This window comes from Saccostrea cucullata, unplaced genomic scaffold, assembly GCF_032062105.1.
Source record: "Saccostrea cucullata isolate Sc308-1 unplaced genomic scaffold, CSIRO_AGI_Scuc_v1 ctg9551, whole genome shotgun sequence".
NCBI lineage: Eukaryota > Metazoa > Mollusca > Bivalvia > Ostreida > Ostreidae > Saccostrea > Saccostrea cuccullata.
Window position 1 is genome coordinate 15,962 of NW_026933906.1, and position 14,039 is coordinate 30,000.

At 30.0% G+C, this 14,039-nt stretch overlaps 1 protein-coding gene across 2 annotated transcripts in view; it reads right to left on the reverse strand.

Moving 5' to 3' along the window:
* LOC134239575 (adhesion G protein-coupled receptor L2-like) overlaps positions 1-14,039 on the reverse strand; it is a 41,155-nt gene that overhangs the window by 12,042 nt on the left and 15,074 nt on the right. The gene's annotated exons all lie outside the window — the stretch shown is intronic.

The following is a 14,039-nucleotide window of genomic DNA, read 5'->3' on the forward strand; positions in this document are numbered from 1 at the left end:
GGACACAAATTGTGCTCCCTTATAGCACATACATGTTATGTAAAAGAAATGAAGCTTGTATAAAACTATCTTATTCGATGAAACATATGTATATAACAAACAGTATTCCAGATCAAAAGTCCATAAAACAGTATAAAATAGGGACAGAGCAAACACGGACCTCCGAAACAGCAGAGACCAGGTGCCATGGAGGAGTGAGCATCCCCTAACATCCGGTCACACCCGTAGTGTGCTCCTTATCATGATTGAGAAATAACGGGAAAATCCGTCGTCAATTCAGTGTATAAAAAATGGACTAATGATTAATATGAAAAACCTTCAATCAGCATCTAACTCATAGATAAATTGTATTTGCTGACAAGTTCATTGTATCGACCATAGAACTTACGAAATGATAGTTTTAAACGAAACCGCTTAAATTCTTGTTTCATTAATTTGTTTGTCAATAATTTACCTCGTGGTAGGAATTCTTCATACATAGAGCATGCTCTTGCGTATCTTATCAACTAAGATATGTAAAATCCGTATGCAGGTGACAAAGGTATATTGCTGCATAATTAAGGGAAGATGGCGATAGAAAAGTTAAAGCCATCATGATTATCATGAAACGTGGTTTCTAGATTACCATTAACGTTTTTTTTCAAATAAAATATCTAAACATGAAACAGATTTGTCAGACTCTGTAGAATCTTTTTTCTCAAGCTCACCACGATATATCGTATCGACACAAAAATGGAAATGACTATTGTTAATTGACAGTACGTCGTTGATATATCTGAATGTCGAGTTGAAGGCCAAAGCAAGTGTTTTCTTCTTTTCACGCACAAGATGTTGCACAAATTCTGCTTCGTCTTATATAACATAACTTAAAGCTAGTTACGCTTTATTGATCGTGGAGGGGTTTATAAAAAGCGCAAACTGCCCTTTATCGTATTACATAGGTCAGAGTATGCTTTGTTGCAACCACTATTGAAATAACGACCACTATCGAAATAATTATATCAATAGTGGTTAAGAGTGCATTTCAATAGCAAACATAGTTAGTAACCACTATTGAAATACGACCACTGTTGAAATTATTATATCAATAGTGGTTGAGAGTACATTTCAATAACAAACATAGTTAGTAACCACTACTGAAATACGACCACTATTGAAATAAATATATCAATAGTGGTTGAGAGTGCATTACAATAGCAAACATAGTTAGTAACCACTATTGAAATACAACCACTATTCAAATAATTATAACAATAGTGGTTGATCATGAGAGTGTATTTTAATAACACACATAGGTAATAACCACTATTGAAATACGACTACTATTGAAATAATTATATCAATAGTGGGTGAGATTCATTTCAATAACAAACATAGGTTGCAACCACTATTGAAATAATGTTAACTTTTGAAATAAAGATTTCAATATGGATTCAATTATGTACAAAGTTTTGTAATATTATCAACAACTATCAAAATGATTATTTAAATCACTTTTGAAAGCATAATTTCAATAACCATCTATATCTTCATTTAAGGAGGAACAGGACCTTTAGCCGAAAAAATTCCTGTCAATAAATTTTTTTCGTATTTTTTATATTACTTAGTTAATATGTACTTAACATTTTAAAACGGTCCTGGCATGGGATTTCTTGACTTATTTATAAGATATCGCCCCACAAATACCGCCATGGTTAGAGTTTGTATGGAGTTTAGATACTTCATTTTTATGGGCCCATAACGGAGACCATAATGCGAATTTTTACGCACAAACGATAAATATGATAGATAACACTATTTACTCAAATATTTCAGAATATTCATAGTGTTCAAATTTTCTGAAAGCAATTGTTTTAATTTTATATAGTATTTGGGTGGGATAATTTCTGCATTTTTCAAGGCAGCTTCAACGACAAAAACCTCATTTGGAAAAAAATCTGTCAATACATATTTCTAAATTTACGATTGAATGTCAGTCCTTCATCGTAATTATTTACTGCATAAATATCACAGGGTGAAGCTTGACTCAATATCGCACAGGACATCGTTGAATTAGACGTAAGCATGATAAAAACGCTTCATGTTTGTATTTTCCGAGTGCGGGAAATCAATTGTGACGTCATACGAAAACACAAACATTCAAAATTATAGATCTAAATAGAGAGAATCTCTGCTACTAAACACGAAAAAATATTTATTAAAAAATCTGCTTCCGAAATTTATCACGATACATTGACTGTGACCCGTTTATTATGAAATAAAATGATCATGACTGGTGTGTGTACTTGATCTCGCTGCACCGAAAATTCAAACAACTACGTCTATGACGTCACTGACGTCAGACTGCAGGGTAAAGAGAAACAAATGTGTTAATTGAGCATCTTCACAATATCTAAATGATGGCAAGATCTTTAAAAATTTTATTGACAATAATTTCTAAAATTAAATGTTTAAAAAACAATTTTAGAATTTATCTATATATTGATTTTAACAACGTTTAACATGTATATCATCACCGATTATGACGTAATATGTCTTTTAAGTCATGTGACATGTGCCCTGTCTCCCCTTAAGGACAGATGATACAAACAAAATATCGATGCCTGGATTGGTATATATTTTTTGGTCTGATTTCATTGAAAATGATGCAAAAATATATTTCTAGAATATAAAGAAATTGTAAACCTTCCTTATCAATTTATACACTTTAATTATTAATCTTGTATTTTTCACACATAATCCAAGTTTTGAAAAATTTGGTATAAAAAAGTTAAAAATTACGCGGTGAAACTTTTCTTTCAATACTGGTCGTATTTCAATAGTGGTTGAAACCTATGTTAATCATATTGAAAAGCACTCTTCCACACAATTAGATTATTATTTCAATAGTGCTTATATTTCAATAGTGGTTGAAACCTATGGTTATCACATTGAAATGCTCTCTCACCCACTATTGAAGTAATTATTTCAATAGTGGTCGTATTTCAATACTGGTTATATTAATATCTATGTTTGTTATTGAAATACACTCTCAACCACTATTGGTATAATTACTTCAATAGTGGTCGTATTTCAATAGTGGTTTATTTCTATGTTTGTTATTGAAATGCACTCTCATATGGGCATTTCATGTGTGTAAATAGTCATAAAAATCAAACCAAAGAAAAATTGAAAAAACTAAAATCAACAAATCCGAAAGAATATTGGAAAATAATTAACTCTAGGCAAAAAAATAGAAAAAATGTAAATGCATCTGCTGATGAATTATATGATTTTTTTTAAAGATTTAAATACGGAAAAGATAATGAAATACCTGACTATGTTTTATCAAATGAGGATATAGATATTCTCTCTAATTCACAGTGTAATGAGTCTATAAATGAACCGATATCTTGTGAGGAAATAATGCAAAGTATAAAAAGTCTTAAAAGAAACAAATCATGTGGAAGTGATGACATATACAATGAATATATTAAAAGCTCATGCAACATAATGGTGCCCCTCTATCAAAAAAAATTCAACAAATTTCTTAACAGTAGTTGTTTCCCTTCCGAGTGGCTGTGTGGTAAATAATTCCTATCTATAAGAATAAAGGTGATGATAAAGAACCAAAATTATCGCCCAATAACTTTAATTAGTTGTGTTGGAAAGTTATTTACATCCATTTTAAATAAAATAAAACTTAATAGATATTCAGAAGAATTCAAAATAATAAAAGAAAATCAAGCTGGATTTCGTAAAAATTATGGTACAACTGATCATATATTTACTTTGCATACAATCATCGAAATATTCAAAAAGATTAAAAAAAAGAATTTATTGTGCCTTTATTGATTTTGAAAAAAGCTTTTGATTCTGCATGGATAATAGGACTTCGGAACAAAATATTATTTTATTGTAATATAGATGGAAAATGTTTTAGAATAATCAAGAAGATGTATGAGGGTATCAAGGCAAAACATAAAGTAAATGGTGTTCTTTCAGATACTTTCCCCTGTCAACTTGGTGTAAGACAGGGTGAAAATTTATCCCCCTTTCTGTTCTCTATCTATCTAAATGATTTAGAATCATTCCTCACCATGAATGATATAACAGGTCTAGAGAAATTATCTGAAATTATTGAAAATAAACTCCATGTATATATTAAGCTTTTTGCACTGCTGTATGTTGATGACACTGTTTTATTGGCTGAAAACCCTGAGTCATTACAAAGTATGTTGAACTGTTTTCATGAATATTGTATAAAATGGCGGTTAAAAGTAAACGTTGACAAGACAAAAATAATGATTTTTGGGAGAGGTCGAATAACACATGATTTATATTTTACCTATGACGGTTTAAGTCTAGAGATTGTTGACAGTTATAAATACTTAGGAATATACTTTTCTAAATCAGGTTCTTTCAATCAAAATATAAAAGAACAATACAATAAATCTGTAAAAGCTATGTATGGAGTGATATCAAAATGTAAACAACATAATCTTTCTATGGATTGTCAGATAGATTTGTTTGACAGAATTGTACAACCAGTTTTATTATATGGATGTGAAATATCGGGATTTACAAAAAATACTTTAATTGAAAAAATTCACTTAAAAAATTGTAAATACATACTAGGTTTGAACACTAAAACGCCAAATTACATGGTATATGAGGAATTTGGCAGATTCCCACTTATCATTAATATTAAAGTGAGAATGATTTCTTTTTGGGCAAAACTACATTTTTCTCAAACGATGGATAAATTTGCTACAAAAATGTGTGTACTAGCATTAAGACATAATTTACCTTGGGCTAACTATGTTAAAAATATTCTAGATGATTGTGGATTATCTTATTTATGGACAACACAACAGATGAACAGTGTAGCAAGGGTAAAAAATGAAGTAAAAAGAATACTTGCTGATCAAAATATCCAAAACTGGAAAAGTAATGTTCTTAACTCATCAAAGGGTGTAAATTATCGTATTTATAAAGAAATACTTGAACCAGAAAGATACCTTGTTCATCTATTTAGAAAATTTTCAATTTTGTTATGTAAATTTAGATGTAACAACTTTAAACTCCCTATTGAAACTGGGAGATGGAATGATCTTCCAAGAGAACAAAGGATTTGTACTTTATGTAATTATCATAAGATTGGTGATGTATTCCATTATGTTTTTGAATGCACACAAAAAGAAATTAAAGAGGCTAGGATAAAATATATTTCAAACTCCCTCACATGTAGACCAAATATAGAGAAATTTAAGCAACTTTTTACAACAACTGTCCAGCATTGAAAAAATTATGTAAATTTCTAATGATTGTCAAACAAATTATAGATGAAAATAACTGACTTGAACTTAATCATATTTTGTATTGTTTATTATATATGTATTATATTCTTTTTCTATGTGTTATACATGTACATGTATTATATTCTTTCTTTGTAAATTTTCCTACCTCCTCTCTACAATGTATGTTTGTGCATTTAAGAGAAATAAATCATTGTCATTGTCATTGTCATGGGCAGCGGAAAGGGCAAAAATTACCATAATGAGAAAACAAACAATTATTTTAATTTCAATGACCATAAAAACTTAACAAATGATATAAAATGCATAATCAACAGACGTTTCCGAAGAACAAATATATACATTAAAGCAAAACCAACGACCACGTACGTAACACATATATGAATGCAAAACCAACAATCAACTTTGCAGAACAAACGTACATAAAAACACGACAAGCGATAAAAACTTAACAAACGTCTTCCCGACTCCCGGCTTCCGACGGTTCCGTTTTTTTCCCCCCAATTTCTTTATATTGTCGGTGCACAATTTTTTTTTTCAAAATTCTCATGCACATTTCCTTTTTAAATGAATTCAACAATATGTAAGAACTTCGACAAATTTGCGTATTTATTACTGAATCAGCAGCAGCACCTTCTAAAAAGCGTTAAATGAGTACTCCGTTATAAATATGAAAACCAAAAACGGACATCGATACAGAGAGACGTAAAGTGTCGAAGATAGTAAAGGTGCATGGACACATATTTGAAGTTAATATCTTCTGTATAATATTACGACTTATATATTGTAATAGCATTGCACACAAACATATATTAAAAATTTTATTTCAGCTAAAAGTTATTAAAATTTCAAACTTTTAAATCGACACATCCTTGATCTTTGATCGACACATCCTTGCACTCTCACAAATTTTAATTTCATTCTTAATACTTAGGAAAAGTGGCAAGCTTGTTTCATTAATTTTAAGATGAAATAAAATTAACTTCAAATCTGTGCCCATGTTTCTTTAAAGATATTAAAAATATTGATATTGAGAAGATATTTCTTCTCAGAAAGATGGAATTAGTATTTCAGTGAAAATTTGCGGTGTTAATAAAAAATAAATAACATTTAAATTCTATAAAAATTCATAACATCAAAATATTTGATTTCAAAAAAGATTTTTATTAAGAGCATGTCTACAAGAAAACCATGCAAGAGGTTATGGGAGCAAGGTTCTCTGATCAACTTCATGTTTTGTGTGTAAATTTCTTCTATCATATGAAATATTTTGCCCCAAATTTTTTTTCCGTGTGGTCTCACTTAAGGGGTTAAATCGACACTGTTACTAAAAATAGAATTCTTGGTCCTTACGCAGGGTGAAAACAGAATTTCATAGGATTTTATATTTAAAAATTCAGCATTTTACTTGATAATGATATACAATATCCATGTATGGTTGAAAGTAACAAGATACACTTGTTTCGGAAAATTTTTCATAATCACAAACTGTGCCCCCGTTTAAGTGCAAAAAGGTCACAAATCTGGCATGTTTCCAGATTTTTGAAAACTGGTGAAAATATTCACTTTTCAAAAACCTATAACTCAGAAAGTGACGCCTAGAATCAACTTAATCTCATACCAATCATTAGACAACATGTATGTCTACATTATATAAAAAATCTGTCTTTGGACTCTCAAATATTTTGCTGTACTTTTTACTTAAAGTTGGACATTTTTTTGTGAATTTTCAAAGAACTTTATTCGGTTATAACCAATATTTGCCCCCCAAATCAAACTTTGATGGAGATATATTTAATTAAGTTCTTAAACAGGGGAGTATATGCTGACTTCAAAGTACTGAATATTTTCACAAGTAATGACGTCATATGCACGTAATGACGTCACAAACATGACGTAAATTTCAGTTTTTCATGAATTCTACAGAAAATTGTACATATTTCGTCGATTTTTTAAGGAAAAGTCACCGAGCGCATGTGTGTTCAGGATCGATATTTTGATATAATGTGTAGAATGATAATATCAATGAAATATGTAAATATTGTTCCTGAACAAACTTGCGCTCTATAAATTCTAAAGCTAAAATTGTTGAAATTTTGTCCATTTTGTCCTCTTTCTGAAAAAGGATATAAAATCGGACTAGTTTGTGACGTCATAAAAACAAAAATTGTGAATTAACTGCTTTGAAACTATAATATGTTCTGTTTATTTATATTTCTCAAACAATTTATGGAATTCAGCGGATTTCAGGAAGTTTTCAAAATTTGACTTTTGTGGGGGCAAATATATGCAATATACCCATATAGTTCTTTTCTCATCCCTGAACTTCAGCAAGGAGTTATTTTGCTGATTTAAATATTTTCAAAATTTTAAATTTAGCTGTTGAAAAATACTAGTATATTGTACATTTTTTTTCTCAATCAATAATTATTTCTTAAGGGGTTAAATAAGGTTAATTGGGCCGGGGGAGGGTACCAGAATTGTATTAATTTACATTTTCTTTGAAAAAGGTGATATTCACATATTGCTTAGTACCTGTTTGTCAATCAGTAGACCAAGTGTGTTCTCTTTTATCTTAAAAAAAAACATTTGCTTGATAGATAATAAACATAGTACACTGGTACCTACTAATATATAGATGGCCCCTTTTAATTTGGAGTTCACAAGGTCAAAGGTCAAGGGTTATAATTCTTGATATACCAGTATGTAGATTTTAATCATTCAAAATCTTGAGCACCCATTGCTTGACAGACATTCAATTTAGTACACTGCTTCTTGGAAAGTAGAGGAGCCCATTAGATTTTGAGGTCACAATGTCAAAGGTCAAGGGTCAAACTGAACAAAACAGAATATTATTAGAGCCATTTTCTTGACAGACATATTGTCATGGCAACAAACTCAAAATGAATGAACACCAAGTTTTAAAAATCAACAAATTCGAACATTTATAATTTTTAATTTCATTGCAGATTAAAATTTGAATATTACTCAATAACTAAGTACATTCACAAAAAAAAATTACAATGCTTGACTGCTTCCTGATATTTTATATTCACTTCCAAAATTAAAATGACCTTGAAATTTTGTATGCTTGAAAAAAATCTACTTGCTTAAGTATACATCATGGTTCTAAATTAAGATAAGATTTAAAAGAAAAAATCACAGTTTCCCAAATCATTTTCTGAATTATTTGCTATACCTGTATACAGGAAATTCGTCTTTATAACAGTGCTATATTTGGTAAAACTAAAGCACTGTTGACCTTGAACTTTGATCTTATCTAACATAACAAACACTTAAAATTTACTCTGAATTTGTGTGTATTCCTGCAAGTGAAACCTGATACATATTAAAAATTGGGAAATGTTGCTATATACCTGTAATATGATATGTCACTGTAATGTAGATTCTTGTAATATTTAAAGAATTGGGGAAAACCAATTTATGTAACAACAACAAAATAAAAAATGACGAAACGGCCTTCAGGAGGACATTTTTTCATTTATGTAAATTCGTAAATTCTTTTCACTTTGAAATTTTAAAGATAAATAAACTCCCCCCAAAAAAGGAAAATATTAAAGGGGGATCCGAGGTAGAACCACATCCATGCTGTAGACCCTGGGAACATGAACATGATGTGTCAAAGAGTTCTATAAAAAAGATGTGTGGGGAATTTTTGTGCATACAAATTACCTTGCATGTAAATGAGGGTTTTCATTTATTTAAAAAATATATACATCAGTTTGTAATTTTCAAACGCGATTAAAAGAAATCATCGGTATCCTTTTTTCAAGGGTTTTTGCATTGATAGCTGAGTACTAGATTTACCGCGTTTTGGCAGATGATATTGCCGACGCAAATTTGTTAAAATTTTATATATTAAATTTAATGATTTTTTTAAACATAGAAATGTACCTGAGAATTGCGAAGAGTTTCTATGCGGCGATAGAAAGGAAATCGCCAAGAAAAAAAACAAACAAACAGCCGGAAAGACTAGATTTACCGCGTGCACGTTTGTTAATTTTTTTTTCGCTTCTCGTGTTTTTATGTACGTTTGTACTGCAAAGATGATCGTTGGTTTTGAATTCATACATGTTTGTTACGTACGTGGTCGTTGGTTATGCTTTAATGTATATTTGTTCTTCGAAAACGTCTGTTGATTATGCATTGTATATCATTTGTTAAGTTTTATGGTCATTGAAATTAAAATAATTGTTTGTTTTCTCATTATGGTAATTTTTGCCCTTTCCGCTGCCCATACTCTCAACCACTATTGATATAATTATTTCAATAGTGGTCGTATTTCAATAATGGTTACTAACTATGTTTGCTATTAAAATGCACTCTCAACCGCTTTTGATATAATTATTTCAATAGTGGATGTATTTCAATAATGGTTACTAACTATGTTTGCTATTAAAATGCACTCTCAACCGCTTTTGATATAATTATTTCAATAGTGGTCGTATTTCAATAGTGGTTACTATATATGTTTGCTATTGAAATGCACTCTCAACCACTGTTGATATAATTATTTCAATAGTGGTCGTTATTTCAATAGTGGTTGCAACAATGCTTCATTCCATATGATTTAGTTTCAGTAGACAATAAAACACTTTTTCCTATAAAAATACTTCAAATTGAGCATATTTTAAAGTATCGTTAAGCGGAGCAATTCGTTTTTGACATACCTCATTGTGACGTAGGCAACTTATTTTATACGATATTTACTAAAAATTTTATCCTATCGAATGAAGTGTTTTATGACATGAATGTACAACCCTTTCCATATTTTTACAAAAGAAGAAAACACCTATGATGGGCTTCTACTCAACAGTCACAAACTTTGATCGATTAGCAATTGTTATTTACATTCATATGTCGACTCGAAAATTTCCAGTGTACTTTGAATTCAAGACACCACGGAGTATAATGAATCTATCCGATAAGGGACAACTAATAACTTAACTATTTGACAAAGAAGTAAGTTTTTTTTTCATCGCAATCTTTGCTGATCTATGAAACAATTTTTTGCATACGATGATTATATATTCTAACTTTTACTATAGAGTAAACTTGAGTACGATCAATTTCAAAATTGGTACAGACTCCTGACACATAAGTCTATGTTTCAGGGATTAAAACAACCTCGTTAGTAAAGTAAAAAAATAAAATTCTATGTCGTTTTAAGGTTTGTCACTCGTCAGCTTTTCAGAAAGTTCAGACAGAACTTATTACTTCCAAACTATTTATAATAATTCAATTTTTATGACATATTTAAATTAAACAATGTAAAATTTTCAACATGTAATGAAAATACTGCTCAAAAATTCACAAAAAGCAGAATTTATGAGAAACTATTTCTTGTTGTGAAGAATATTTAGCAGAAAATTCTGCAAATCTGCACATTTATTCATTTTAATGTCTTAGAACTTTAGCCTCACATACTTTTACTCGAAGAATATTTTCGCTTTGATATGTTAGAAGTATAAAATATTGGTCTACTTTTATATTTTTAATTTTACACCTTCCCTCAACGAACTTTGCTGAGAAATGAAAATTTATTAAAGAAGTCAAGATAAAATTTACACCACTTTTGCTTGAGAATCACATACTTTAACCAATATTTCAAAATTTACATCACTGACCCCAACTTTTTCTTTCATTATTTTAAACTATTTGATACTTGTGACTGATCAGGGCTTAACTCGTAAAAAGTTTCAAGAAAAATTGTATTACCTTTTAAGATTTTTAATACCCTAAATATTTTTAGTGCAAAAATGTTATACAGTAATTTACGGACATTAATTTGCAATATTTGTTCAATGATAAATATTGTTCAAACTTTTTTACGTAAAATATTATTATAAATGTAGCCATTGTTACATCTAATAGAATATGATAAAGATGATTAATCAAAGAGTTAAAATTTAAGTGCAAAAAGGTCAACTTAATTGTATCGTAGGTAAATAAGATGCAAATTGACCTCCTATTTTCTCTGCGATTTTGAGTCAAACTATATGAGTACTTATGTGAAATATACTTCTTAAAAATTCCTTGATTTAACAAATTTCACGAGTAACCTTGTTGCTAAAAACAACATATCACATGCTCATGATACGACTCCTTACTTCACTCAATTGTTCGGCTTTTGTTTTATACTTTATTTGACCACTGACTCTTCCGTCCAAATGTTAAAAAGATACATTGATACGATAATGATGATAATGATTCTGACCATTCACAAAAGTAACCTGCAAACATAACAACTCTGCAAACATTTCGTATAACACAATTTCCGGGAAACAAGATGTAAAATCGGGTTCCTTGGAGGATTACTAGGAAAGCGTCCTCTCTCGACCAGTCATACTGAACTTCAACAACAAATGCCTCACAATTGGTATGAAATATCCTTATCAAAATCCGACCAATTAAATGATAGGTTATTCTTGCATTTTTTATCTTAAGGACAGATGATACAAAATGTTGTATCAAAACGATTTAAAATAGTCATGTCTAAATGTTTAAATGAGTAAAATGAACTTTATCAGCTCGATTATTATATTTTCGCACAATGTTTTGCAATAAACGGATTTAAATTGACAAAATTTCATTTAGAAATATTATATAAAGTGGCTTCAGAAAGGTGCTACTTTGAACATCATTTTACAAATTCTTAATACGCTGTTTTTAAGAAATATTTATTATATTCGCATCATTTGTAGCCAAAATATACAATGAAAAACTATGCTGGCATCCATTTATTTCCGACTGTCCTTAATTCAGTTGTTTTTTATAGTGTGATTTGATTTAAATGCCTTATACAGTAATAAATAAATGTAAAGGACAAGATAAAAAACTATTTCGACAGAAGTTGTTTCATCTGTATTTGTAATGTAAGATATGGAAATAACGAACTGTATTCAATATCAATATCAATCAATATGAGATAAGAGGGAGGAGAAATAGGAGCAGAGCAAACACGGACCTCCAAAACAGCAGAGATGTGATCAGGTGCTATGGAGGAGTGAGCACCCCCTGCTGACCGGTCACACCCACCGTGTGCTCCTTGTCATGACTGGGAAATAACGGGAAAATCCATCGACAATTCAGTGTGTAAATCATGGCCTAACAATATTAGTGTGAAAACGCCAGTCAGCATTTGACTCAATGATAAATTGTATTTGATGACAAATTCATTGTATCGACCAAAAAATGATGACTTTAAACGAGACTGCTGATATTCTTGATTCATCAACTTGTTTGTCAATAACTTACCTCGTGTTAGATATTGTTCATACGTGAAGCATGCTCTTGCGTATCGAATCAAGATATATAAACTCCGTATGCAGGTGATGAAGGTATATTGCTGCATAAGTAAGGAAATATGACAATAGAAAAGTTAAAGTCATCACGTTTATTATAGAGCTTGGTTGTTAGATTACCATTAATGTCATTTTCAAGTAAAATAACTAAGTATGAAACAGATGTGTCAGACCCTGAGGTATCTTTTATCTCAAGCTTACCACGATATATCGTATCGACGTAGGAATGGAAATGACCATTGTTAATTGACAATACGTCGTCGATATATCTAAATGTCGAGTTGAAATAACGGAGCGCAATTGGTACCCTTGGAAATTCCATTAGATTGTTGGAGAACCTGGTCTCTAAAAACTATATAGATATTGTCAATCAGAAACTCAAGCATCTTTTAATGTCAATTTTAGAGTACTTGTGTGTGGAATCAGAATGTGTTGAAACAAAATAATTTTGCAAATGACCAAAGACCAGGTTAGTAAATTAACGAGTTCCATTTTTATTGGAAAAGTAGCTGTCAATGATATCAAACAGAAAGGAATGCATGATTTAATAATTAATGAAAGAAAAACTTTGATTGTCTATTAACTTTACTGAAAAATATTTAAAAACTTAATAATATTAAAATATAAAGTTTAGCACCATATTGGTAAATTTATTTTCAAAGATACATGTATTAGGATTCAAAATATACAGGTTTAAAACGTTACCAGGCAATCATTACAGTTTTTGTCAAATAAATAAGACGAATATGCATATGAAAAAGTAAAACTATACACACATATATATCTGTATAAGATACATTTCAAGACAATTACCTTCTCATTGTACCGAGCTGCAAATGAATTTAAGCACACTATAAAATTAATGGTTATGCATGTAAATACATTGCTCCATCAAAAACGGTAAGTGCCAATGCAGACTAGCTAATTAAAATTGAGAATATAATCTAATTAAAGAGTCTTCTAGCTAATTTTTAACTAATAAAGTACATCTTTCTAATCTACCTCTGTCTCATGTAAAAATGTAGAACTATAAAGGTATGTAAAAGGGGGGAGGTAGGCAACTGAACATCTGATGAAACAGTATTGCGGCATAGGAAAGTTTCCAAATTAAACGTTCGTGAGTTATCTTTTTCGATTTATGCACAATATACTCAAAGCTTGCTATCAATGGGTTTAAAAATTATGGGATAAAATAATTACAGATATTTCAAAAGCTTGAATCCAATAAAGCTACGTAGAACTTGGTAGCTTCTACATAATTTTCTTAGAAGTTATCAATATTTATTTGGTTATTTAGCATTTTTTTCTAATAAGAGGTTTTCATCTATTTCTGCAATCAATTTAGGTAAGCGCCAAGTAAATTTAAATATAATAACGTGAAATATTCGGTTCTGTTCCTTTTTTTTATTGTTGTATT